This window comes from Octopus sinensis, linkage group LG14 (assembly GCF_006345805.1).
Source record: "Octopus sinensis linkage group LG14, ASM634580v1, whole genome shotgun sequence".
Taxonomy (NCBI): Eukaryota; Metazoa; Mollusca; class Cephalopoda; order Octopoda; family Octopodidae; genus Octopus; species Octopus sinensis.
The window spans coordinates 20,466,115-20,493,614 of NC_043010.1; the positions used below are offsets into that span (position 1 = coordinate 20,466,115).

At 38.8% G+C, this 27,500-nt stretch overlaps 1 protein-coding gene across 1 annotated transcript in view; it reads right to left on the minus strand.

The window, feature by feature from the left end:
• Positions 1 to 27,500, minus strand: part of LOC115218870 — a 410,980-nt gene that overhangs the window by 276,368 nt on the left and 107,112 nt on the right. The window lies entirely within an intron of this gene.

The following is a 27,500-nucleotide window of genomic DNA, read 5'->3' on the forward strand; positions in this document are numbered from 1 at the left end:
TCCTCAGTCAAATCATTCAACCCATGCCAGCATGGAAAGCGGCCATTAAACGATAAACGATATATATCTCTTATTATAAAATATATATATAAAATTAACAGAATGAGATAAAAATCCAATATACATAATACATATATATATATATTTATATATGTGACCTCATGTGTACTGTTGGCGATTTTTTTTCCTCTGTCTTCCCTTCTCTGGATCTTTCCTTCTCCTATGTTTCCGACGAAGAGCTCCGCTCGAAACGTTAAACCCTCCTTCTTTCCTGAGCGTCCAATAATACTATATTTGTTCCACGTCCTCGCGTTGTTGTGTTTTATTGTTTGGATTAACTATATATATATATATATATATATATATATATACAGTGAAGCTTTACAGTAGCATTGCATATTATTGACTGATATTTCCAGTAAATATTGTTGCACTGTCCTATATATATAATATATATATATATATATGTGTGTGTGTGTGTATATTGGGCTGTCCAGAAAGTTCGTGCCAATTTATAGTAGCTTACCTTTAGACTTATCTTAGAATATGGTTTAGTCCATAAAACAGGATTTGACTACACCTCCATTTAGAGCACAGTTTAAGCTATCATTTCGTGGAAGAAGGTTTATGTTCCTATAATCTGTGTTAATTTTGTAACCCTTTAAAATGGAAGATAAGAAAGTTCATTTTCGGCACTTGAGGCTTTGGGAACCAGACAAAAATTGCTGCAGCTCGGCTGGGATGTGTTACCCAAACCCGCCATATTCACCAGATGTTGCTCCTTCAGATTTCCACTTATTCAGGTCTCTGCAGAATAGTATTAATGGTAAAAATTTCAATTCCTTGGATGACGTAAAAAGATACTGTGATGAATTCTTTGCCATGAAACCACCTCAATTCTGGGAAGAGGGTATTTTCAAGTTAAAGGAAAGATGGAGACACATTGTACAACAGAATGGTTCATATTTGGTTGATTAAAAATGTAATGGCAAGTATTTATTGACCTTTTTCTTTCCTTTAAAAATCAGCACAAACCCTATATATATATATATATATATATACACATAAGTATGTATGTATGTGTTTGAACCCCCAACATCACTTGATAACTGATGCTGGTGTGTTTACTTCCCTGTAACCTAGCAGTTCACCATAAGAGAGCGATAGAATAAGTACTAGGCTTACAAAGAATAAGTCCTAGAGTCGATTTGTTTGACTAAAGATAATGCTCCAGCATGGCTGCAGTCAAATGACTGAAACAAGTGAAAGAATAAAAAAATAGGCACATCTAGAGTATTGATGCTTATTAATTTGTTTTTTTCGTATTTAGCCCAGTTTTAAGTGTTATTCTGATGCATCTGTAACGTTACTTGTTGATCTTCCCTTTCATTTGTGTGTGTTGTACTCTGTCTAGTTCATCGATTCCGATGTATTTGTAAGTTGGTGTTTGTTGTAATTCTCTTATCCCATTCGTTATCTAATTGATATTAGTGATCTTAATTAATTTTCCTCTCTTCAAGGTTGCGTTGGCACACTTTCTTTTTCTATGATTAAAAAAAAATGTCAGAAATGGCTATTATGACCACCACCACCACCGCTACCGCTGCAACCACCACCACCACTACTGCCACTGCTGCCTCCTCCACCACCACCATTAACACCACCACCTGCATATTTGAAGCTCTGATGCAGCTATAGGGGAGGATGCTCAAGCATTCAACTATGAGTGCGTTGCATCACATTGCAGAAACAGCTGTAAGCTAATGCAGTGCCTGACATAATTATTTCTTCCTGTTATTCACATTTCTTGACTACACACGCATGCACACACACACACACACACACACATTTGCACACACACACACAGGCCTCAAACATACATACATATATATATATATATATATATATATATATATATATAAATATATACGAAATCCTGTTTATACGCTGCTGCTGCCGCTGCAACTGCTAATGTTGTAGGATAAATATGTAGCATGACGATAAATAATCAGAACTAGGTGAACAAAAGCCATAAAACTATTCTACACCACCATTACCATCGATGTGTGTGTGTGTGTGTGTGTCTGTGTGTGTGTCATGGCTCACATACTTATAGCAACGACCATTATTGACCAATGCTGGTATGCTTTTGTGAGTGTTCACATAAAAATGTCTGCACTCAAGCACACACACATACACACACACATGCGTGTGCACACACACATGCGTGTGCACACACACACACACACAAATAGTCACAAAGCATAAACAGTGGTTTCAACACAATCTCACCTATGAAAGATGGAGTGTATTGAGCAATATTTCCTACATACCTATGCATGCATGTATGTGTGTAAGTATTGGTCGTTTTGACTGCTTCTTCTAGCATGTAAAAATTACCTGTTAAAGGTAGTTTTCTCTTGTGTTTAAATGTACACTATTTTAAGTTGAGAATATGTTCTCTATTGACTTTTTATACATGCTAGGCCACAAGTGGTGAAATATCTAAGAATATTCGCTACCCTATATATATATCTTACGAATATATATATAGATAGATATAGGCATAGGAGTGGCTGTGTGGTAAGTAGCTTGCTTACCAACCACATGATTCCAGGTTCAGTCCCACTGCGTGACACCTTGGGCAGGTATCTTCTACTATAGCCTTGGGCCGACCAAAGCCTTGTGAGTGGATTTGATAGATGGAAACTGAAAAAAGCCCGTCATGTATATATATATATCATCATCATCATTTAGCGTCCGTTTTCCATGCTAGCATGGGTTGGACGGTTCTACTGGGGTCTGTGAAGCCAGAAGGCTTCATCAGGCCCAGTCAAATCTGGCAGTGTTTCTACGGCTGGATGCCCTTCCTAACGCCAACCACTCCGTGAGTGTAGTGGGTGCTTTTTACGTGCCACCCGCACTGGTGCCAGACAGAGCTGGCAAACGGCCACGAACGGATGGTGCTTTTTATGTGCCACCGGCACGAGGGCCAGGCGAGGCTGGCAACGGACACGAAACGGGGCTGTGCTGGCAACGGTCGCGAAACGGAAAGTTCTCTTACATGCCACCGGCACTGGTAACACATCTGCAATTTCCATTGATCGATTTCATTGATCGATTTCGATTCTGATCCTCACTTGCCTCAATGGGTCTTCACAAGCAGAGTTTCGACATGCCACCGGCACTGATAGCACATCCGCAATTTCCATTGATCGATTTCGATTCTGATCCTCACTTGCCTCAACACGTCTTCACAAGTAGAGTTTTGTGTCCCAAGAAGGGAAGGTATGCATACGTAGGCTGGCTCCATCCCATGTAGAAGGCCACGGGTTGTGGACTCACTTGTCCTGCCGGGTCTTCTCGCGCACAGCACACTTCCAGAGGTCTCGGTCTCTAGTCATTTCCTCAGTGAGACCTAAAGTTCGAAGGTCGTGCTTCACCACCTCGTCCCAGGTTTTCCTGGGTCTGCCTCTTCCACAGGTTCCCTCAACCGCTAGGGTGTGGCACTTTTTCACACAACTATCTTCATCCATTCTCGCCACATGACCATACCAGCGCAAACGTCTCTCTTGCACACCACAACTGATGCTTCTTAGGTCCAGCTTTTCTCTCAAGGTACTTACACTCTGCCGTGTGTGAGTACCGGCATTACACATCCATCGGAGCATACTGGCTTCATTTCTAGCGAGCTTACGCATATCCTCAGCAGTCACGGCCCATGTTTCACTGCCATGTAGCATGGCTGTTCGTACACACGCATCATACAGTCTGCCTTTCACTCTGTGCGAGAGGCCTTTTGTCACCAGCAGAGGTAAGAGCTCTCTGAACTTTGCCCAAGCTATTCTTACTCTAGCAGTTACACTTTCAGCACACCCACCCCCGCTGCTGACTTGGTCACCTAGGTAACGGAAACTATCAACTATTTCTAGTGTTTCTCCCTGGAAAGTGACGGAAGTTGGTCTCAGAGCATTTTCAGTGTTTATTGTTCCTGAGCATCTGCCACATACAAAAACCATCTTCCTAGTTAGCCTTCCTTTGACATTGCTGCATCTCTTATGTGTCCATAGCTTACACTTGGTGCATCTTATAGAGTTTCTACCTACACCTTTTCTACAGATCGAGCAGGGCCATCTACCTGAAGGTGTTGTGGATTTGTCTACCTTCCTACTGATTACGACTTGGTTTTAGCTAGATTGACTCTGAGGCCCTTCGATTCTAATCCTTGTTTCCACACCTGAAACTTCTCCTCCAGTTCTGATAGCGACTCAGCAATTAGAGCAAGGTCATCAGCATAGAGGAGCTCCAAGGGCATCCTGTCTTGAATTCCTCCGTTATTGCCTGGAGGACTATGATAAATAGGAGGGGGCTGAGTACTGAGCCTTGGTGGACCCCTACCTCTACCCGGAATTCTTCACTGTACTCATTTCCAACCCTCACCCTACTAGCGGCGTCCCTATACATGGCCTGCACAGCTCTCACTAACCATTCATCTATCCCTAGTTTCCTCATTGCCCACCAGATAAGGGATCGGGGGACCCTGTCGAAGGCTTTCTCCATGTCAACAAAAGCCAGGTACAGGGGCTTATCTTTGGCTAGGTATTTCTCCTGCAGCTGCCTTACCAGGAATATAGCATCAGTAGTACTTTTCCCTGGCACAAACCAAACTGCATCCCATCTAAACTAACTCTCTCTCTAATTAGTTGGGCTATGACCCTCTCCGTAACCTTCATCACCTGGTCCAACAGCTTGATACCTCTGTAGTTATTTGTATCTAGGGCATCACCTTTACCTTTGTAGCAGTTGACTATTATACTGCTACACCAGTCATTGGGTATGACCCCTTTGTGTATCACCTGATTAACTATATGGGTGACTAGGCTATAGCCGACACTACCAGACATTTTGAGCATCTCTGCAGTGATTCCTGATGGGCCTGGGGCTTTCCCTGTCTTCATGCTTCTAATTGCCTTAGCTACCACAGAACTATCAACTCGGATAGCTGGTCCCTCTGTTGGGTCAACATTCGGCAGACTCTCTTTATCCCATTCATTTTCTTCATTCAGCAACCTTTCATAGTGGCATCTCCAAACCTCTCTCTTCGCATCCTCATTTAGCGCAAGTGAACCATCTTCCATGCGAACACACTTCTCTCCTACCACATCACGATTCTCTCTCAAACACTGTCTTGCAACACGAAACACCTCCAGTCTTTGGTCCTCACGGCGCAGAACATTGGCAAATTTTTTCTTATCTGCTTCCCCTCTGGCTAAATAAACCTGTCTCCTAGCTTCTCTTTTGGCAGTCTGATACAATTCCCTGCTACCCCCATTTTTCCAGACCTTCCAAGCCTGTCTCTTTTCTCTAATAACCCTTTTCTCTAATAGCTCTAATATATATATATATATATATATATAATATATATATATATATATTATATATATATATATATATATATTATATATATATATATATATATATATATATATATATATATATTATATATATACACATATATATATATACATATATATATACATATATATACATATATGTGTGTGTGTGTGTACATGTTGCCTGACAACCGATGCTGGTGTGTTTGCATCCCCGTAACTTAGCGGTTCAGCAAAAGAGACCAATAGAATAAGTACTAGGCTTACAAAGAATAAGTCCTGGGGTTGATTTGCTTAACTTAAGGTGGAGCTCCAGCATGGCCACAGTCACATGACTGAAACACACATTTCTATAAAGTGAATATATGAGTGAGAAAATGAGAGGAGAGGATTAGCAGATGTAAACCACTCTTCTCTGGCCCTTTTTCCTCGAAATAGCTGCCCAATTCCTTAATATCACATTGTATTGTCTTAACACAAGAAGGACCAACTGAACAATGCGACCCTTGACACTCAAAAAAGATGAGATCTTCAGGGATGGGATGCTCATAGCTGACCGAGGGTTAAACAACACAAACAACAGAAACCACCACCACCACCACCATCACTACTGTCAACAGTACACCCTCGCCTCCACCATACCACAGAGCACATTGCAATGTAATGGTTGCTAAGCAAGCACAAGTTCAAATAACAGTGACGATGACGGACCCCCATTATCACCATCATCACCACTACCCCCACCACCACCTCTGTCACTGCCTCCGCCACTGCCTCCGCCACTGCCTCCGCCACTGCCTCCACCTCTGCCTCCGCCACTGCCTATGCCATCACCTCCACCACCACTTCGGCTACCACTGTCATCATCATCATCATCATCATCATCATCATCATCATCAACACATCATCCTCATTGTCGTCCTCGTTGTCATCGTCCTCACCATCATCATCACCACCACCACCACCACCACCACCAGCATCGCATCCTATATCATTCTCCTACCACTGATCCCCATTCCACCCCAACAGTTCAGCTGAGCATGTTTAAGCGTAATGGTTGCTAGGCAAGCTCAGTGAACTCAGGGAACAACAACAACATATCACTACCACCACCACCACCACCACCATCACTACCACTACCATTGCTGTTGTCTCCACCCCCATCTAATAAAATAGCCTCTGCACAATTGCTCAAAATAGAAGCTAAATCCCCTCAGATTACATCTTGTATTACCTCAAAAAAATAAATAAATAAAGAATGCCTTTCGTTGGATTTCTGTAGTCATTGTTGACTTGGGCTAAACAGTTGAAGTAATCATCCACTTCAATTGACGTATTTAATGCCTACTTGTAGTTCTATTATTATCATCATCATCATCATCATTATAAATATTATCATTAATATTATTACTAATATTATTATTATTATTATTATTATTATTATTATCATTATCATTATATATATATATTATTATTATTATTATTTCTATTTCTACCTTGAAACAGGTTTCTTGATAAAAACATATTTACATTTAAAAGGGGCCCCAGTAGGAGAGGGTTACTGTGAGGGGTGGTAGTGAAATCAGTTTCAGAGGCATGCATGTACATGCGCTTATACGCACACAGATGCAGACACACTTATACGTACACAAATATAGAAGCACACACACACACACACACACACAATCACACGGCATACGCACATACTCACACTTACATACACATATATGCATATACACATGCCACAAACATGTGAACTTATGCACACACATTTGCATACATTTGCACCTACACATGTATACATCCAGGTTTATTTACACACACATGCAGAAACACATAAAGACGTACACATACATATGTACTTAAATTTATACACACACACACATAGCATACCTATACATGCATACAGATACATATGCACACATATATAAATGCATGCATACACACATATACATGTGTATATGTGTGCACATACACAAAAGCATATGCGTACACAAGCTCACACACATACGCATGCACATACATAACTGGCGCTCTGCCGGTTACAATGACGAGGGTTCCAGTTCATCCTGTCAACGGAACAACCTGCTCATAAAATTACGATGCAAGTGGCTGAGCACTCCACAGAGATGTGTAACCTTAATGTAGTTCCTGGGGAGATTCATCCTGACACAGAGTGTGACATGGCTGGCTCTTTGAATTAGGGGTACAACACATTTTTGCCAGCTGAGTGGACTGGAATAAAGTGAAATAAAGTGCCTTGCTCAAGAGCACAATGTGTTGCTGGCAATTGAACTCACAACCTGATGATCAAGAGTCAAGTACCCTAACCAGTAAGTCACGTGCCTTCACATACATGCCTATATACAAGGGGAGCTGGCAGAAAGGTTAGCATGCCGGGCGAAATGAGTAGCTGTATTTCGTCTGCCGCTACGTTCTGAGTTGAAATTCTGCCGAGGTCGACTTTGCCTTTCGGGGTTGATAAATTAAGTACCGGTTACGCACTGGGGTCGATGTAATCGACTTAATCCGCTTGTCTGTCCTTGTTTGTCCCCTCTGTGTTTAGCCCCTTGTGGGTAGTAAAGATATAGGTATTTCGTCTGCAGTTACATTCTGAGTTCAAATTCCACCGAGGTTGACTTTGCCTTTCATTCTTTTGGGGTTGATTAAATAAGAACCAGTTACACACTGGGGTTGATGTAATCGACTTAATCCTTTTGTTTGTCCCCACTATGTTTATCCTCCTGTGGGCAATAAAGAAATATATATACAAACACATTCATACACATTCATTCACATGCAGATGCACATATCTATAGTCACCTATACACACAGATAGGAACGAAATGCAAAGATTCTAACATGAAACATCTCTGTTTAGAAAAAGAATTTTCCAAGAGAGAGATCACCCTATTCAGTCTTCTGCTTGGTATTAACAACGTTAACCAACATGTTAAACCAAACTGGAATAAGATAAAATGCTTTGGGAGGACAGTCAAACATCTTTTGTACATGGATTATGTTGCGTGATGCAGATGATAAAACAACTAGAAACACTGCTACACATAGTGCAAGGATTTATCAAAGAAATTGTAATAAGATTTGAATTAGAAAAATCCACTGAAACAAACTTAAAAGGAGAAAAATTAATTATCAACGTTAATGATATGTGAGATAAAGAGATGGAAATAAGAGAATTAGATGAAGCAAAGGTTTGCAAATATTTAAAAATTAAAGGAAAAGACAGTACACAATATAGATACAGAAAAGAAAAAGTAATGAAGTAATATTATTGATATGTTAGATTGATATTTAAAGAGGGTTAAATGCAAAATATAAGGTAATAGGCTGTATTAAGCCAGCTATCAGAGTTATAAGTTATATTCTCAGTTGGATGAAAATGAACTAGCAAGACTAAGGAGAAAAACAAATGAAAAAACTGTTTTTTAATTTAGGAACAAACCAGAAAATTTGAGGAGAGGGGCTTAGTTTAATCTATCAAGTCCTGTGCCTGACTGCTACTTTATTTTATTGACCATGAAAAGATAAAAAGCAACGTTGACCTCTGCAGGATTTGAACTTAGAAGTTTAAGGCTCTGAACAAATACTGCATAGCATTCCTTTTTTCTGATACTCTAACAGTTCTGTCACTTCACTGACTTAAACAAATACCCAAATAATGACTACTTTTAGAATATACACCACCCAAAATCTGACAAAGAAAGTTCATATTTACCCAGAAAGCAGGTTATTATGTAACCAGAAAACAATTGTGAAATGCTTGAACGATGAGAAAAATAGTTAATAAAGGAGAAGAAAATAAATAATAATAGAAACAGCTAGAGAATATAAACAAAACAGAAGACTATTTACTGTTGTTCAAGGAAGCCCATAACAAGCTAACAATGGCTGAAGTGAGAGAGACTGGGCCAGAGAGAAAGGAGAAACAACAAGAGACATTGGGGGAAAAGTTAAAGATTAAACTAGAAATAGGCTTACAGGATGTCATGGTAAAGGAATGCCTGGAAAAAGCTCCAGTATGGGCTACAGCTGAAGAAACTGAATAGGATGTATACAGATAAACAAGATAGACAAATAGAGTATATATAGATAAACAGGGTGTATATAGATAAACAAGATAGACAAACAGAATATATATAGATAAACAGGGTGTATATAAACAAGATAGACAAATAGAGTACATATAAACAGGGTGTATATAGATAAACAAGATAGACAAATAGAGTATATATAAACAGGGTGTATATAAACAAACAGGGTGTATATAGACAAACAAGGTGTATATTGATAAATAGGGTGTATATAGATAGTGAAGGTGCATGGCTTAATGGTTAGGGGATTTGGCTCATGATCATAGGGTCATGAGTTCAATACCCAGAAGCTCATTGAGTTCTTGAGTAAGATACTTTATTGCGTGTTGCTCCAGTCAACTCAGCTGGCAAAAATGAGCTGTACCTGTAATATTGAAGGGGCCAGCCTTGTCACACTCTGTGTCCAACTGAATCTCCCTGGGAACTATGTTAAGGGTATGCATGTCTGTGGAGTACTCAGCCACTTGTACATTAATTTCATGAGCAGGCTGTACCGTTGATCTGATGTTTCATAAAGATTTTGTTGTACTACTTGGTGTAAAAGAAGATTTGCTCCACTGTTGTCCTTCCATAAGCAGAGATTTATAATTTTTCTCTTTGCCTTCCATTCTAAATTGGTTCCTACAGCAAAGAAATGCTGTTGAGTTTTACAAAACTCTCCAACCTACATATTTTTCTTATAACTGTGAATAACTGTAAATATTCATGTTTTTCTTATAAGCAGCGTCGCCTTACTGGCACTTGAGCCCCGTGCTAGTAGGGTATTAAGAGCACCATCCAAGCGTGATTGTTACTAGAGCAGCTATCTGGCCTCCGTGCCAGTGACACGTAAAAGGCACCATTCGAGCATGCTCGTTACCAGCATTGCCTTACTGGCACTCGAGTCCCATGCTAGTAGGTTATTAAGAGCACCATCCGAGCATGATCATTGCCAGAGCGGCTATCTGGCCTCTGTGCCGATGGCATGTAAAAGACACCATTCAAGCACGACCGTTAACAGCATCACCTTACTGGCACCTGTGCCGGTGGCATGTGTAAAAGATTCGAGCAAGGTCCTTGCCAGTACTGCCTGACTGGCCCTGTGCCAGTGGCACGTAAAAAGCACCCACAACACTCTCGGAGTGGTTGGCATTAGGAAGGGCATCCAGCTGTAGAAACTCTGCCAGATCAAGATTGAAGCCTGGTGCAGCCATCTGGTTCACCAGCCCTCAGTCATTCGTCCAACCCATGCTAGCATGGAAAGCGGATATTAAACGATGATGATGATGATGATGATGAAATCTAAAAAAATTCTGTTTGTTTAGTTTGTATTAAGAGAAGACTTACTTTAACACAACAACTTTATGAATGGATTATAGTGTTTGACTTTTGTGTAAGAGTTGTTACAGCAGTTGTTGTTGATACTTCTATCACTATCTTAAAAATTATCTGTTTGAGCATTTGGAATATTTTTTTTCTGTTATAAGGTCCATTAAACTGTCCATTTTTTCACTTCTTTTGCTTTTGTGTTCCTTGTGTCTTGCTCTTGTAATGCTCAGTTTTGTAGCATAAGATAATTTTGGTAACTGCTTCAGATGTGGAAACATAATGTGTATAAATATAAATTAAAGTTTGTAAAATAACCCCTTTTTTGTTTTTTTTTGTTTGTTTTTTGTTTTCTATTCTTTAGGTAATTATAGCTTTTTCATGAGGCATTCTCAAGAGATTTTCATTTGGTAATGCTTGAATAAATCTTGTCTTGAAGAGAGATGGAAATGATGACTTTTTTGTTTTTTAACAAAAGTTGAACACAACAACAATGATAGGAGTAATAATAATAATAATAATAATAATAATAATAATAATAATAATAATAATAATAATAATAATAGCAGCAACAACCACAACAACATCAATAAAATGCAGTAAGCTTGCACAAGACCGCCTCACTAAAAGAGTGTCTAGAGATGTTAGACAAGTGTGTAAATTGAAAGTGAGAGAAAAATGGTAGGAGTGCCAGCGAGAAGCTCAAATGGTGAATTATAATAGCAGGATTTTATAGGATGTCTTCATAAAAGCTGGTTATAATAATGAAACAAGGAGACTAGATATGATTGAAGAAAAACTGTAAGACCTAGACTTTGCAATGGCAAATGGTAAAAGGGTGGAGGAAAAACGAAATTGAGAAATGTGAGAAATATGAAGATCTAGCCAGAAAGAGACTGGAAGACAAAGACGAGAATTGATCCCATGGTAGACTGGTGCATTTGGCACAAAACTCAATCTGTTACCTAAAAGACTGAAAAGATTATCTACATTGTTTACATTGGATAGATATTTGTCCTCATTTTGTTTGTTGTTAACACAACGTTTCAGCTGATATACCCCCCAGCCTTCATCAGGTACCTTGGGGAAATTTCGAACCTGGGTTCTCATTCCTAAGGTGTTTTTCGATGTTATAATTATTATTATTATTATTATTATTATTATTATTATTATTATTATTATTATTATTATTATTCAGGTCACTGTCTAGAATCAAACTCAGAATCTTGGGCATATGGCGTAGTGGTTAAGTGCATTTTAGACCTGTAGAAAAGTGCAATTCTATATTCTGCAAGAATCCTAAGAAAAATTCTTGAGATTTGAAGAGAATGTGGTCACCAAACCTCAAAACAACATCCTTGCTAACTAATATAGCAGGTAATAGTGATGATGATGACAACGACAACAACAACAATAATAATTATACTTCTACTATGGGTACAAGGCCTGAAATTTTGGGGGAGGGGCCAGTTGATTAGATTGATCTCAGTACACAACTGGTACTTAATTTATCTACCGGAAAAGGATGAAAAGCAAAATTGACCTTGGTGGAACCATAATAATGATGATGATGATAACAACAACAACAAAACAATAATAATGATGATAATAACAATAGGCGCAGGAGTGACTGTGTGGTAAGTAGCTTGCTTACCAACCACATGGTTCCGGGTTCATTCCCACTGCGTGGAACCTTGGGCAAGTGTCTTCTACTATAGCCTCGGGCCAACCAAAGCCTTGTGAGTGGATTTGGTAGATGGAAACTGAAGGAAGACCGTCGTATATATGTATATACATATGTATGTATGTATATATATATATATATATGTATGTATGTATGTGTGTGTATATGTTTGTGTCTGTTTGTCCCTCCAACATCGCTTGACAACTGATGCTGGTGTGTTTACGTCCCTGTAACTTAGCGGTTCGGCAAAAGAGACCGATAGAATAAGTACTAGGCTTACAAAGAATAAGTCCTGGGGTTGATTTGCTCGACTAAAGGTGGTGTTCCAGCATGGCCGCAGTCAAATGACTGAAACAAGTAAAAGAGAGTAAAAGAGAGTAACAGCTACAATAAGGATTTCCTTTATTGGTCACAAGAACCCAAGACATTGAGAACAATACAAGAATGAAATACGAATGTATAATACAAGATAACAGTGTGTTTATATCATGTAAAATGAAATCAACAAAAACAAGAGGACTCTGAGAGCACAAACTTCTACGAAGGCAACACCAACATCCTCTCAACGATTAGCCAGAGATGATTTTTAAAATGAGAATATCTGAAACAAACCCCACTGCTCTCACAAACGAGAATACTAAAAATGAACCTGACCGCTTTCAAAAATTAAGTAAAAAACCAGGAAAAATAATCCAGAACCCTTGTCTGGTAGCAGATCAAACCCAAAATCTAATCAGTTTGTGCCAGTCATGAGGTGAAATACCTCTGAAAGTTTCATCCAAATCCATCCAGTGGTTCTTGAGATATTTTATCCATGTACAAACAAACATGAGTGGAAACAAAACCTCTGCCTTAGCGAAGGTAGAGGTAATAATAATGATAATAATAATAATAATAATAATAATAATAACAACAACAACAACAAGAGCACTCAGAGAGTGCAAACCTCCACCAAGGCAACACCAATGTCCTCTCAACAATTAGCCAGAGATGATTTTAAAAATGAGAATATCTGAAATAAACTCGACTGCTCTCACTAATGAGAATACTAATAATGAACCTGACCGCTCTCAAAAGTTAAGTAAAAAAAGAAAAAAATAGGAAAAATAATCCAGAATTCTTGTCCGGTACTGGATCAATCCCAAAATCTAATCAGTCCATGCCAGTTATGAAGCCAAACATCACTGAAAGTTTCATCCAAATTCATCCAGTTGTTCTTGAGATATCTTGTCCACAGACAAACAAACAAACACAACTGAAAACAATACCTCCACCTTCGCTAAGGCAGATGTAATAAAGGATAAAAGTAAAAATTCAACCAAAAAAGAAAAAAAATTTCCCAGTAGTAGAGAAAAGCCTTCTAAAAAAATTAGGTGACCCCCACCCCATCCTTGGCCTTTATTCAAGGCATCAAATGTGCTCTCTCTTCTGGATGTTTTCTTCTTCCTCAGAAAAGTAAGTTCAAAGTAGACCAGTCGCATTTCTCACATCCATCTTTCGTTAAATACACCAGAAGGCACCATCTTCCTCTCAACCCTTATATTTCTCTTCAAGTAATACTTGAAGAAGTTAATGAGATCTTGGTCAGAGAAGAAGATTCCTATTTTGAATTCCTTTCAGGTGAGATCACCATTTCTTTCACTGTAGCCACCAGAGAGAAGAAAGACTGACTGCCCTTCCCTGCAGACATTTCCTCTAGATTTAGCTAATATCCTACATGTGACAACAGCTGTTTAATGCTTGTCTACATGTCAGTAATGCACAGGAACTGCACAATAGCATGTCAGCATGGTTTTATTCCCTTGTATGCACTTCAAACAGGTTTGGCTGCTGGTACTTCCATGCTTAGTGCTTTAGGATTTAAACTGGCCCTAAATATTCTGCCTGCTTTATGTTCAAATTGGCCAGGGTTATATATCCATCCATCCATCCATCCATCCAACCATACACACACACACACACACATACATACATATATACATACATATCATATATATATGCATATGTATACATACATACACAAACAAGGATGATTGCTTTTCAATCTTAATATATGAAAAAAACTCAGTTATTATGATAATAATCTTTATTAAATATGGAAAAAGTGTCCGTGTGATGCCATGTAACAACACCCAACACACTGTGTAAAGTGGTTGGTGTTAGAAGGGACAAACAGACAGCTGTAGAAATCAGGCCGAAGCAGATTGGAACCTGGTGCAGCTTCCAAGCTTAAGCCAGCTCTGGTCATACTATCCAGCTCATGCCAGCATGGACACAAACATTAAATGATGATGACAATCTCACACACACACACACACACACACACACACACACACACAACACACACACACACACAGACACACACACATATCCCTTTAGCTTTTGAATTAGCCATATCCAAAGTCCAGATCCAGCTTCTCACACTTACTCTACAATGTTATTCTAAAAATGAATAAACAGGCGTAGAAGTGGCTGTGTGGTAAGTAGCTTGCTTACCAGCCACATAGTTCCGGGTTCAGAACTTGATCAAGAAGTTGGACTGTGAAAAGACAAGCTGGCTTCAGGCTGCCAGTCACTATTGCAGTGGTCAAGATATTTCTGCAGATGCATCAGCTGCAGAGTGGACCTGCACATAATCTGTGATGGCATCCCAAGACCAACAATAGAAAAAGTATGTGCTCCAGTTTGGCCACATGGCTCTTTGGTCAAAGCACAATGGTCAGGGGGTAATTTTCACCACTAAGAGAATGGAGTCTCACTTGGCATTAGCATCTACAGCCAACATTTCATAATAATAATAAAATAATAATAATAATAATAATGACGACGACGATGATGATGATGATGATGATGATGATGATGATGATGATGATGATGATGATGATGATAATAATGTTCAATTTTCTCTGATACTATATATATTTTTTAATTATGAAAAACTGAAAATTTCAAACATATGTGAATACACAAACACACACCAAGTTATACATAATTAAATCTGAATATATACACACATATATCTGAATATATATTTTATACATATGTTATTATACATATATATGTATGTATGGGTATATATATATGTGTGTATATATGTATGTATATATATATATATATATGTATATATATATAATGTATGTATATATATATAATATTTATATATATATATATATGTATATATGTATGTATGTATGTATGTATGTGCATGCATGTGTATCTATGTGTGTGTTTGTGTTTACATGTGTTTTTGTCTTAAGCTAATTTTTTTAAATGTGTCAGCATTGCAGCTCCATAAACAAATATGGTCTCCATACAAAATGCCATTATCACCACCACCATCATCATCGCCACCACCACTGTCCTCTTCGTCGTCGTCCTCATCATAATTATTGTTTCATGTTGACTCATGAAATAAAAAACAAACAGCAACTGAAGGATACAGCATCGTTTTAGATCAGTTAATAACAATGTTGTAGGTGGTGGAGGTGGTGGTGATGGCGGTGGTACGATGGTATGGGTGTAGAGGTACGGGCGATGGGGGAGGGGATGCAGTTGGCGTAGCTTGGTGAAATATTAGGAAAACAAAAACAAACAAAAACAAACAAAAGGGTGTTAATAGAATTGTTAAATCAGCAAATTGTAAAAACAACAACAAAAACAATAACAACAACAACAAACATCTGAGAAAAACCATTATTTCAAAAGCCTTTACATCCTGTGGAACCCCCTCCTCCTCCCTTGTTCCACTTATCTTCCTCTAACCGCCACCACTACTGCCACCATCACCACCGCCGCCATCACCACCACTCTCCCACCATCATCACGAACAGCAGTAACAACAGCAACAATAATAACGACAGAATCGGCAGCACCACCACCGCCACCACCATGACCAACACCAACAACAACTGCAGCAACTTACCAGAGTACCACGACCACCACCACCAACACAGACAACAACAGCAGCAACAATGATTATAACAGCAGGATCTCGTTATAAATTGTGGAATGGGTGGAGAAGATACGTTCAGCTACCGGTGTTTGTATTTGCTTATGAAGATGGGTAGCTGGGAGGGTGGATGTACAAACACACACACACGCACACACGCACACACACACACACACACACACACACATCCATGTGCATACAAAGATACCAAACGCATAAACCGATACATGTATGGCGTGTACACACCCAAACATAACTACTTGAAAACAAGTGCGCACGCAAACACACATGTAGAAGAAAACAGGTGCATACATATACTCATATATGCACATATACACACATGCAAAAACTTGCATACATACACACACACACATGCACACAAGCATGCACTGATGCTTGTGGATATACAACATGCATGTGTACATACATAGACACACATGCACATGTATGTTAAATTAATTGAGATACAAATGCGGAAATATATATGCGTGCATATGCACAACGACATGTGTATACTAACATAAACATATGCACACATATGGTGCTGATGTACATACATATACACACATATATATACACACAGACAAAGGACTTATACATGGGCATATGCAAATGGGTGCATGTGCATTTATGTGCAAACACATGACTACATGTACACATACACACACACATACACACATGCATCCGTGCACGCACACACACAAATACACAAACACACATGCATACACACATGGGCATTATACACATACACAAACACACATCCACCCACTCGTAGGTGTTAAAATGATGATAATAATAATAATAATAATAATAATAATAATAATTTCTACTGGAAGCACAAGGCCTCAAATTTGGGGGAAGGGATTCAGTTGATTACATCAACTCCAGTACATAACTGGTATTTATTTAATTGACCCTGAAAGGATGAATGACAAAGTCGACCCCAGTGGAATTTGAACACAGAACATAGTGCCAGGCGAAATACCGCTAAGCATTTCATCCGGTGTGCTAATGACTCTGCCAGCTCGCTGCCTTAATAATAATAATAATAATAATAATAATAATAATAATAATAATGATAATGATAATGATAATTATAATAATAATGATAATAATGATAATAATAATAATAATAATAAAGATGGGCTACAGCAAATATTCTGCTCAATACCACAGATTTGCTTGTCAGTTGTTTGACCGTAACCAGTTGAGCATGTCCTTAGTGGCTGACGATATGTGCATCTCTGATCATGAGCAGAAGTAGTGGGGGAGCATCATAGCCATGTGTGAGAGGGATTCTTGGGGTTTGAATAGTTCACCTCTGGAAACATGGGTGGTTCTTTCAACATCCTTAAACAACCCTTATTCAGGGACCGTTTGAGCGGATGGGCTACTCAACCTGAAGAAAATTCTAACTGGGCCCCACCTGCAAGGTCATGTGCTGTTTATCTTGATATGAGATCACCATGTCGCGCACATATGGTTGTGATGCATGTGTCTGGTGTACCTTTATCAGACGGGTAGTCATGATAGGTATATTGGGCTTCGTATATTTTACCCCAGTGTCACTTTGATGGCATGAACTGCTCTCTCACTCAATAATAATAATAATAATAATAATAATAATAATAATGATAATAATAATAATAATATTATTAATAATAATAACGAAGGACCCATCAATAGTCAAGAAATAAGGCATAAAGATAGATAGATACGACCCTGTTAAGTACGAAATAGTTTGGCTATGGAAAATGAAGAAGGTGAAGATAGTGCCAATCATTGTTGGGTTCTTGGGAACAGTAACAGAAGGCATCAAGGGGAATATAAAGGAAATTGGAATAGAATGCCCAATAGAACTGTTACAAAAGGCTTGCCTCCTTGGCACGGCCAGAATAATCAGGAAAGTATTAGATTGCTGAAAAGAAGGAATAGCATGGTACCGTAGGCTTCAGGTAGGAAGTCTGCTACACATGTAAGGCTCCAGGTGTCCCACAAAACCTGTGATAAAGAGAATAATAATAATCCTTTCTACAATAGGCACAAGGCCTGAAATTTGTGGGGTGGGGGTAAGTAGAATACATCAACCCCAGTATGCAACTGGTACTTAATTTATCGATCTCGAAAGATTGGAAGTTTAAAGTCAACCTCAGTGGAATTTGAACTCAGAACGTAGCGACAGACAAAATACTACTACCTGCAAGGTCATGTGCTGTTTATCTTGATATGAGATCACCATGTCGCTTACATATGGTTGTGATGCATGTGTCTAGTGTACCCTTATCAGACGGGTAGTCATGATGGGTATACTGGGCTTCATATATTTTACCCCAGCGTCACTTTGATAGCATGCACTGCTCTCCCACTCAATAATAATAATAATAATAATAATAATGATAATACGACGATGACGACAACAACAACAACAACAACAACAGTCCTTACTATTATAGGTTCAAGGTCTGAAATTTGTGGGGAGGGTGTGAGTTGATTACATTGACTCCAGTACTTGACTGGTACTTAAATTATCAACCCCAAAAGGATGAAAGGCAAAGTCAACCTCAGCGAAATTTGAATATAGTGATACTCGTAATAATAATAGTAATAATAATAATAACGGTTTCAACTGGTACTTATTTTGTCAACCCCAGAAGGATTGAATATAAATTCAACCTTGGCTGAATTTGAACTCAAACTGTAAAGATGGACAAAATGCTCACAGTTCTACCAGTTCTCCATCTTAATAACAATAACAACAAAAACAACAACAATAATAACAATAACAATAATAATAATAATAATAATACTTTTTATGCAAGTAGAATTGAGAATGCAAACATGGTAAACACATACACAGCAATATATAGACAAGCAAACACACGCACACAGAAATATATAGACAAGCACACACAAATACACACACACATACACACAAACACAGAATTATAAAGTCACACACCCATGTAATTAGGAAGGAAGAGAATCTTGGTAAACATGATGCATTGTCAATATAAAGGCATTTTAGAACAATTTGCGTGTGTGTGTATGTGTGTGTGTGTGGGGCTTATGTGTGTATGCATGTGTATGTATATGTTTATGTGTGTATGTAAGTATTCATGTAGCTATGTATGCATGTATGTGAATGTATGTAGGTGTATCTCTCTCTCTCTCTCTCTCTCTCTCTATATATATATATATATATATATATATATATATGTACATGCATACATACATACATACATACATACATATACATGTGTGTGTGCATGTATATATATGTACATGTGTATGTATATATGAGTGTGTTTTTGTGAATGCTTGTATGCATATATGGATATATGGACATGTGTGTATTCATGTGTATGTATGTGTATATTATGTATTTATGTTTGTATGGATATTATATAAATGATGTATGCATGTATATACATATATGTATATGAAAGTATTTAGGTGTATGTGTGCATGTGTGTGCATGTATATTATATATATATATATATTATATGTACATGCATACATACATACATACATACATACATATACATGTGTGTGTGCATGTATATATATGTACATGTGTATGTATATATGAGTGTGTTTTTGTGAATGCTTGTATGCATATATGGATATATGGACATGTGTGTATTCATGTGTATGTATGTGTATATTATGTATTTATGTTTGTATGGATATTTATATAAATGATGTATGCATGTATATACATATATGTATATGAAAGTATTTAGGTGTATGTGTGCATGTGTGTGCATGTATATATATATATATATATATATGCGTGCGTATGTGTATATATGTGTTTTTATGTATGCATGTATGTATATTTGGACATGTATATATTCATGTGTATGTATATATTATGTGCATATGTATTTATGTTTGTATGGATATTTACATGAATGATGTATGCATGTATATATACATATATGAATCATCATCATCATCATCGTTTAATGTCCGCTTTCGATGCTGGCATGGGTTTGATGGTTCAACTGGGGTCTGGGAAGCCTGGAGGCTGCACCAGGCCCCAATCTGATCTGGCAGTGTTTCTACAGCTAGCTGCCTTTCCTAACACCAACCACTCTGAGAATGTAGTGCTTTTTACATGCCACCGGCACAGGGGCCAGAGGAGCAGGCATTGACCATAATTGAATGGTGCTTTTTACATGCCACCAGCACGGAAGCCAATCAAAGCTGCACTGGCATCGGTCACATTCGGATGGTGCTTTTTATGTGTACTGGCACAGGGGTCACAACCACAATTTCTATTTGATTTGATTTTGATATTGCTGTTGATGTATTTGACTCAATAGGTCTCCTCAAGTATGGCATATCGCCCAACAATCCAAGGTACTTTTGAGTAGGCTGGTTGTGTGACACTGGTGTAGGTTACAGCTGTGGACTCACTTTACTTGTCGGGTCCTCTCAGTTACAGCATACCTCCAGAGGTCTGTCTCCTGTCATTGCCTCTGTGGGGCCCAACACTTGAAGGTCAAGCTTCACCCTCTCATTCCATGTCTTCCTGGGTCTCCCTCGACCCTGGATTCCAGAATGTATGTATATTCGTATGTGTTGTAGTAGTAGATGCTGTTATACACAAAATGTAAATCTAGCAAATTCCCTTGTGCCATTTTTCTCTTCAATATAGTGAACAGATTTAAGAAACCTGTTCCTGCCTAATTTCCTAAGTATAGTCCCAGACAGTTTACAATCGATTCCTGCCAAATCTTTCTCAAAGACAGTCAAAATCTCTTCACAGTTAATTTCTGCCAAGACTTCCAAAGACTTCCAATCCAGTCTTGCCAATCCATTCCAAACGAACTTTCTCACAAACAGTTCCAAATTCAGCTCAACCATTTACTGCCAAACTGTCCAATGAGACTGTTTAAACATTCACCAAGACCTGTCTTGCCTTTTGAATGGACAGAATGGAATGGAACTTTCCTTGGAATAGAATATCAGTAAATGAGCCAAAGCTCTCAGACCAATCTACTTGATGATGACCAACCAATTCTTGCAGAAAGCATTCACAGTGAAGGTTCTCAGAAGTCTGCTATAAGGCCTCTTGACCTCTTAGAAATAGTTGCCAAATCTCTCTCAAAGAACTATCTTAAAATAGGAAAGATACATTGAAAAATGTAATCCGAGATACATTTGTATTTGGTAATAAAGAACGTGGTTTATATCTTGAACATCATTGTTAGGCTCCTCAGTGTTTTAGTTTAAGTGAAGCTGACTGGAACCGAAAAGACAGCAACAAGAACAACAACAACAATCGTTTCTGTTATTGGCAGAAGACCTGGAATTCTGGTTGAAGAAGTTGGATGATTACATCGACCCCCTCTCCAATGGTCTTCTTTCCCTGATCCGGAAAGGATGAAAAGCAAAGGCAAAGTCTACCTCGTCTGAATTCAAACACAGAACATAAAGCTAGAGGAAATGCTGCTAAGCATTTTGTCTGGTGAGCAAACAATTCTGCCATCTTGCCACCACCATACCACCACCACCACCACTCCTCTGCTCTGCCTGACTCAACCACGATTCATTTCAGCGTAATTTAGTGAAGCTCAACTTGATATTGTTTAGATCAGCTCAGCTAGGCTTTACTCAGTTTGATATTAAGCTAAATTGGTTAAACTCAGCCCAGTTCAGCTTAGCTCAGCTTGGTCCAGCTCAGCTTAATTTTGCTCAGGTTAGTTTAAATCAGCTCAGCTCTAGTCTGCTTGGTGAAATTCCGTATAGTTCGACAGAGCTTGCCTTGATTTGTCTCAGCTTAATCTAAATTAACACTAATTGGTAGAGCTTGGATTGGTAGTGCTCAGTTCTGCTTGACTCAGCTTAACAAGGTCAGCACTTCTTGGGCAGAACTTAGCTTGCTTCTACTCAGCTCAGCTCAGTTTCACCTGCTCAGTTCCCGACTTGGTTTATTGTTTACTTAGATTCATCTCATCTCAGTTCAGTTTCATTTCTCTTGGTTCCTTCTCCTCAGTTCATCTCACTCAGCTTCCCCAGTCACACTCATCATAGTCCATTATTTTTCCCTTTTGATACAGCCGCCATCATGATGATCAATGACTCATTTCTCCTATAATTAAACATCTCTCTCCTAATTAATATTACTGAAGATTAATATTTCTCATTCATTCAGTTATTTCTGCTTACTCTCTTTCCATCCCTTCATCCATTATTATTATTATTATTAATCTACTTTAGTAACCAAAAATAATAGCACTGCAGACTTCTTTTTCTTTTGAACAACAAATAAATTGCTTAACCACCTTCCCTTTTCTTTTCCTTCTGTATATTTCCATTATTATTATTATTATTATTATTATAATTATCATTATCATTATCATTATTATTATTATTATTATTATTATTATTTGGTGGTGAGTTGGCAGAACTGTTAGCACATCAGACTTTTTAACGGATTTTGTCTGTCTTTATGTTCTGAGTTCAAATTCTGTCGAGGCTGACTTTGCCTCTCATCCTTTCAGGGTCGATAAATTAAGTACCAGTGAAACACTGGGGTCGATGTCATTGACTAGTCCCCACCTCCAATATTTCAGGCCTTGTGCCTTTAGTAGAAAGGATTATTTGCACTGCTGGCCTCCTTCAGTCAGGCAGCCAAGGCAGTTTCCCTTTGCTTGGTGGTTGTGGAGAAAAGAGGTTGTTTGGTGGACAAAGGTGAAATGCACAAGGACAGATAGATTCCTGTTGGTAGAGCTCTCAATGACTTCTTCAAGTTTCACTTGAAGAGGAAATTGAGAGTGGAGAGGGAAGTACTGTCCTCAAGTGAATTTATTGAAAGGTAGGTGAAAGTTGCAGAAATGGCAAGAGAGGATGGTATCTCTCTAAGTGTAGATCTGTGAGTCAGAGAGAAGGAATTGGAGAGGGCACTTGCTCCTAGGGTTTCAGGGAAATCTCGGACCGTAGGGTTCCTCGATTATCCTTAGGGGCCTTCCTGTATCAGAAGGGCCACATCTCTATCATCCTCCACACCACATTTTTGTAACCTTTTGTATGTCATGCGTATGTCCATTCAGACATGCAGGAAGTAAATAGACAACTTTAATTTTCAAAATTTCTAATCTAAGCGTCTTAATATGTTTTCAGCAGTGTAGAATTTACAATGTAATTATTCTTTTTCATTCCAGGTGCCATTATATTAAACATGTGCGAAGAGTAACCATGCCACGCACAAAAAATTCAGCAGAACTGTCAGATTTTCAAGGAGGTCGTATTGTTGGGCAATCTGAGGCTGGTCTTAGCCAGTGAAAAATTGCCGAAAATCTTAAAATTCCTCTTGCTACTGTTAATAGAATTATAGTGCAATTCAAAAGCCAAGGAAAAGAATCAACAGATTCTCATCCCGGCTGACCTGGGCCCTCGAAAAGGAAGCTTCGTTGTTTGAAGAGAATTGTGGAAAACGAACCTCCTTCGAAGGCTTCTGACATTTTAAAACAGCTAGAAGTTAGTCCAAGAATGTGTGTTACATATCTGCATAAGCTTGGGTATTATAAGGAGCAGCTAGAAGAAAACCTCTTCTTCAACCAATTAATATAAAATAAAAGATTTTGAAAATTAAAGGAGTCTATTTACTTCCTGCATACACTTTATGTGTATACACTTTATGTCTGGCAAATAAATTAAAGCTTTATCATTATCATCATTATTATTATTATTATTATTATTGTCTGTTTATGTAACCCCACATTGCATTGTCCTGTACCATCCCCAATGTCATTTTTGTCAGCCCTTATTGGTAAACAAAGAAAGCATTGTTGGCATTGCCATCGCCATCATTGTTGCCGCCACTGCCGCCGCCGCCGACGCCGACGCCGCCACCACCATCACCACCACCACCACCACCACCACCACCACCACCATCACCATCATCATCATCATCATCATCATCATCAAGGTAGTGAGCAGGCAGAATTGTTAGCACACCGAGTGAAATGCTTAGCAGTATTTTGTCTGTTTTCACATTCTGAGTTCAAATTCCACTGAAGTCAACTTTGCCTTTCATCTTGTTGGGGGTTGATAAAATAAGTACCAGTTGCATACTGGGGTCGATGTACTCAACTGATCCCTCCTCCAAAATTTCAGCCCTTGTGGCAAAATTTGAAACCATTATTATTATTGCTGTTGTTGTTGTTGTTAGGCCAGACGTAATGTAAAAGTGATACAATGCATGAAATCGGTAAAATTACAGGCATAATATTTAGTGTTGCATGGTTGTTATTTCTAGCACTTCAATTAGCTGCTTAGTAGTGCCACTCTCCATTGTGTGGGTTGATTAAGTACAACTTAATCATGTCTTGCAGCAGCTAATTGAACCCAGGAAGTTCTTTTATTTGGGGTCAGCTGTAAATGTTTTGACTGCACTGGGATCTGGTGGGGGTTAAAACAAGATAAGGCATCATTGTCATCATCATCATCATCATTATACCACTGCCGGCATCACTGTCATCATCATCATTGTAGTCATCATCATCATCACTCACACCACCATCATCTTTCATCATCATCATCATCATCACAATGATCATTATCATCAGTGTTTCCCCCCACCACCACCATTACCAATATAATGATGATGATAATGACAATAATAACAAAGGATTGGGGTTACCAGGAGCCATCTCCTCCTCATCATCATCATCATCAATATTTTCATTTGTTGTTCTTGTCATTGTCGTGGTCATCATCATCAGTATGAACACAACCACCACCACCACCACCACCACCACTGCTACTGCCTCTGCTGCCACCACTGCTGCTTCCACCACTGCAGCTGCTGCCAGCTCCGGCACCACCGCTGCCGCCGCCACCACCACTGCTACTGCCTCTGCTGCCACCAGTGCTGCTGCTGCTACTGCTGCTTCCACTGCTGCAGCTACTGCCACCACCACCACTGTCACCACCGCCGCCGCCGCCACCACCACCACCACATCACTGTCGTCATCATCGTCATCATTATTATAGTCATTACAAGGTATTATTTTTTCTTTTATTCTTTTACTTGTTTCAGTCATTTGACTGCGGCCATACTGGAGCACCACCTTTAGTCGAGCAATTCAACCCCAGGACTTATTCTTTGTAAGCCTGGTACTTATTCTGTTGGCCTCTTTCACTGAACTGCTAAGTTATGGGGATGTAAACACACCAACACTGGTTGTCAAGCGATATTGTGGGGACCAACACAGACACACAAAGATTTACATTCATATATATATATATATACAATGGGCTTCCTTCAGTTTCTCTCTACCAAATCCACTCACAAAGTTTTGGCTGTCCCAAGGCTATAGATAGTAGAAGACACTTGCTCAAGGTGACACACAGTAGGACTGAACCCGGAACTATTTTGTTGGGAAGCAAGCTTCTTACCACACAGCCACTCCTGCACCTATTTTGACTCTCTTTTAATTTAAAAAGCAAAAAATTTGCTACACATCTTACATTCTTCACATATCTTGCCTTCCTCAGATGTGTGTCTGTGTGTGTGTGTGTGTGTGTGTCTGCCTCCCCCATTTCGTTTTGCTGGAAGATCAGCTTTTTATCTTCCTCTCCATCTTTCATTATTTTCTGTTGATTTAAAAAGAAAATTCTATTTTCATTAGGCCTTATCTCGCTTTCATTCCCAGACAGCTCTGTCTCTCCTCCCAGACTATTCTCACACCTACAAATATCAGCAAGCTCGTTTTTCCTTTTCCTTCTTCCTTTTTCCCCAGCGTTCCTCTATGCGTCTCTCAATTCCTTTCTTCTCCTTCTAAAACAATTGATATTTTGCCTGCAACCCTGAGGCATTTATTCACACAGGCCTTAGTATAAATTCAATCTTTGCCAAAACTGAACAACTAAAATCATTTGTCTAAACACTGACGACCCTCTGACTTCAAACTCCTATTCTCTCTCTTTAGGCACCATTTCCAAAATGTAGGACGTAGCCTATCATGTCCTGCCACAATTCTCTGTTCTTTGTTTTCTGTAACACTTCCACTTCCTGATGCTTAATGCTGCTTTTCTTCCAACCAGTTCACCAAGCTTCACCTCCATACCATTCCTTCTTCCTCTGTTTCTTTTCCTTTCAATCTTTCTGGTTGTTGCTAAATTCCCCAGGTCCTCTTTCGTCATCACATGATCAAGAAATCTCAATTACTTGGCCCTTATCTCATGAAGTGGTCTCCTATCTGCTGTAATCTCTCCATGCTATCCTCAACATACTCCTTAAAGACCACATTTCACAGCTCTCCAAGCGCCTCATTTTTGATAGTATAGACCATTCCTCACTTTCAAACATTAACACAGAGCAGTCACAGTATTTCGACACATAGGATTTGGTCTTGATGCTTAAGTTACCGTTTCTCAAGATGTTATCCAATTTTCAGAATACAGATTTTGCCAGCATGATTCATCTTTTGATCTCCTTCACAGGAACTTGATATCATGGTTTGATTCCCAGACCAAGCAGTGCATTGTGTTCTTGAACAAAACACTTCATTTCAGTGTTGCTCCAGTCCATTCAGCTGTAAATGGGTCACTCCCGCAATGGAATAGCCTTCTGATCAGGAGCAATGTTGGTCTGCTCGCCTAGCCAGGAAGGTGGCATTGTTTGAAAGTTAAAATGATGCAAAGCACATTGTGATCAGCGATGTATAACAATGTCCGAAATCAAGTGATATATGTGTGTGTGTGTTTGTGTGTGTGTGCATGTGTGTGTGTAAGTATGTATGTACAGGGTGTGGTGAATAAACTATCATCTAAATTACGCAAAAATGAAAATAACACTGACATCTCATTTTAACAGATATATTTACCAAAATTACATAAAAATATCTTGAAATACTAAATGTAAATTTATTCAGTAGAATTGCCATTGGCTTCAAACAATACACATGCACGAGATTAAAAAGATAATATGGCGACAATTTACCCATTGCACCCCAAACATCTGGCCACCTAACTCCCCAGACTGAAACCTTCTTGATTATTATGTGTGGGGAGCAGTTGAGCGAGAGACCAACAAAACTGTT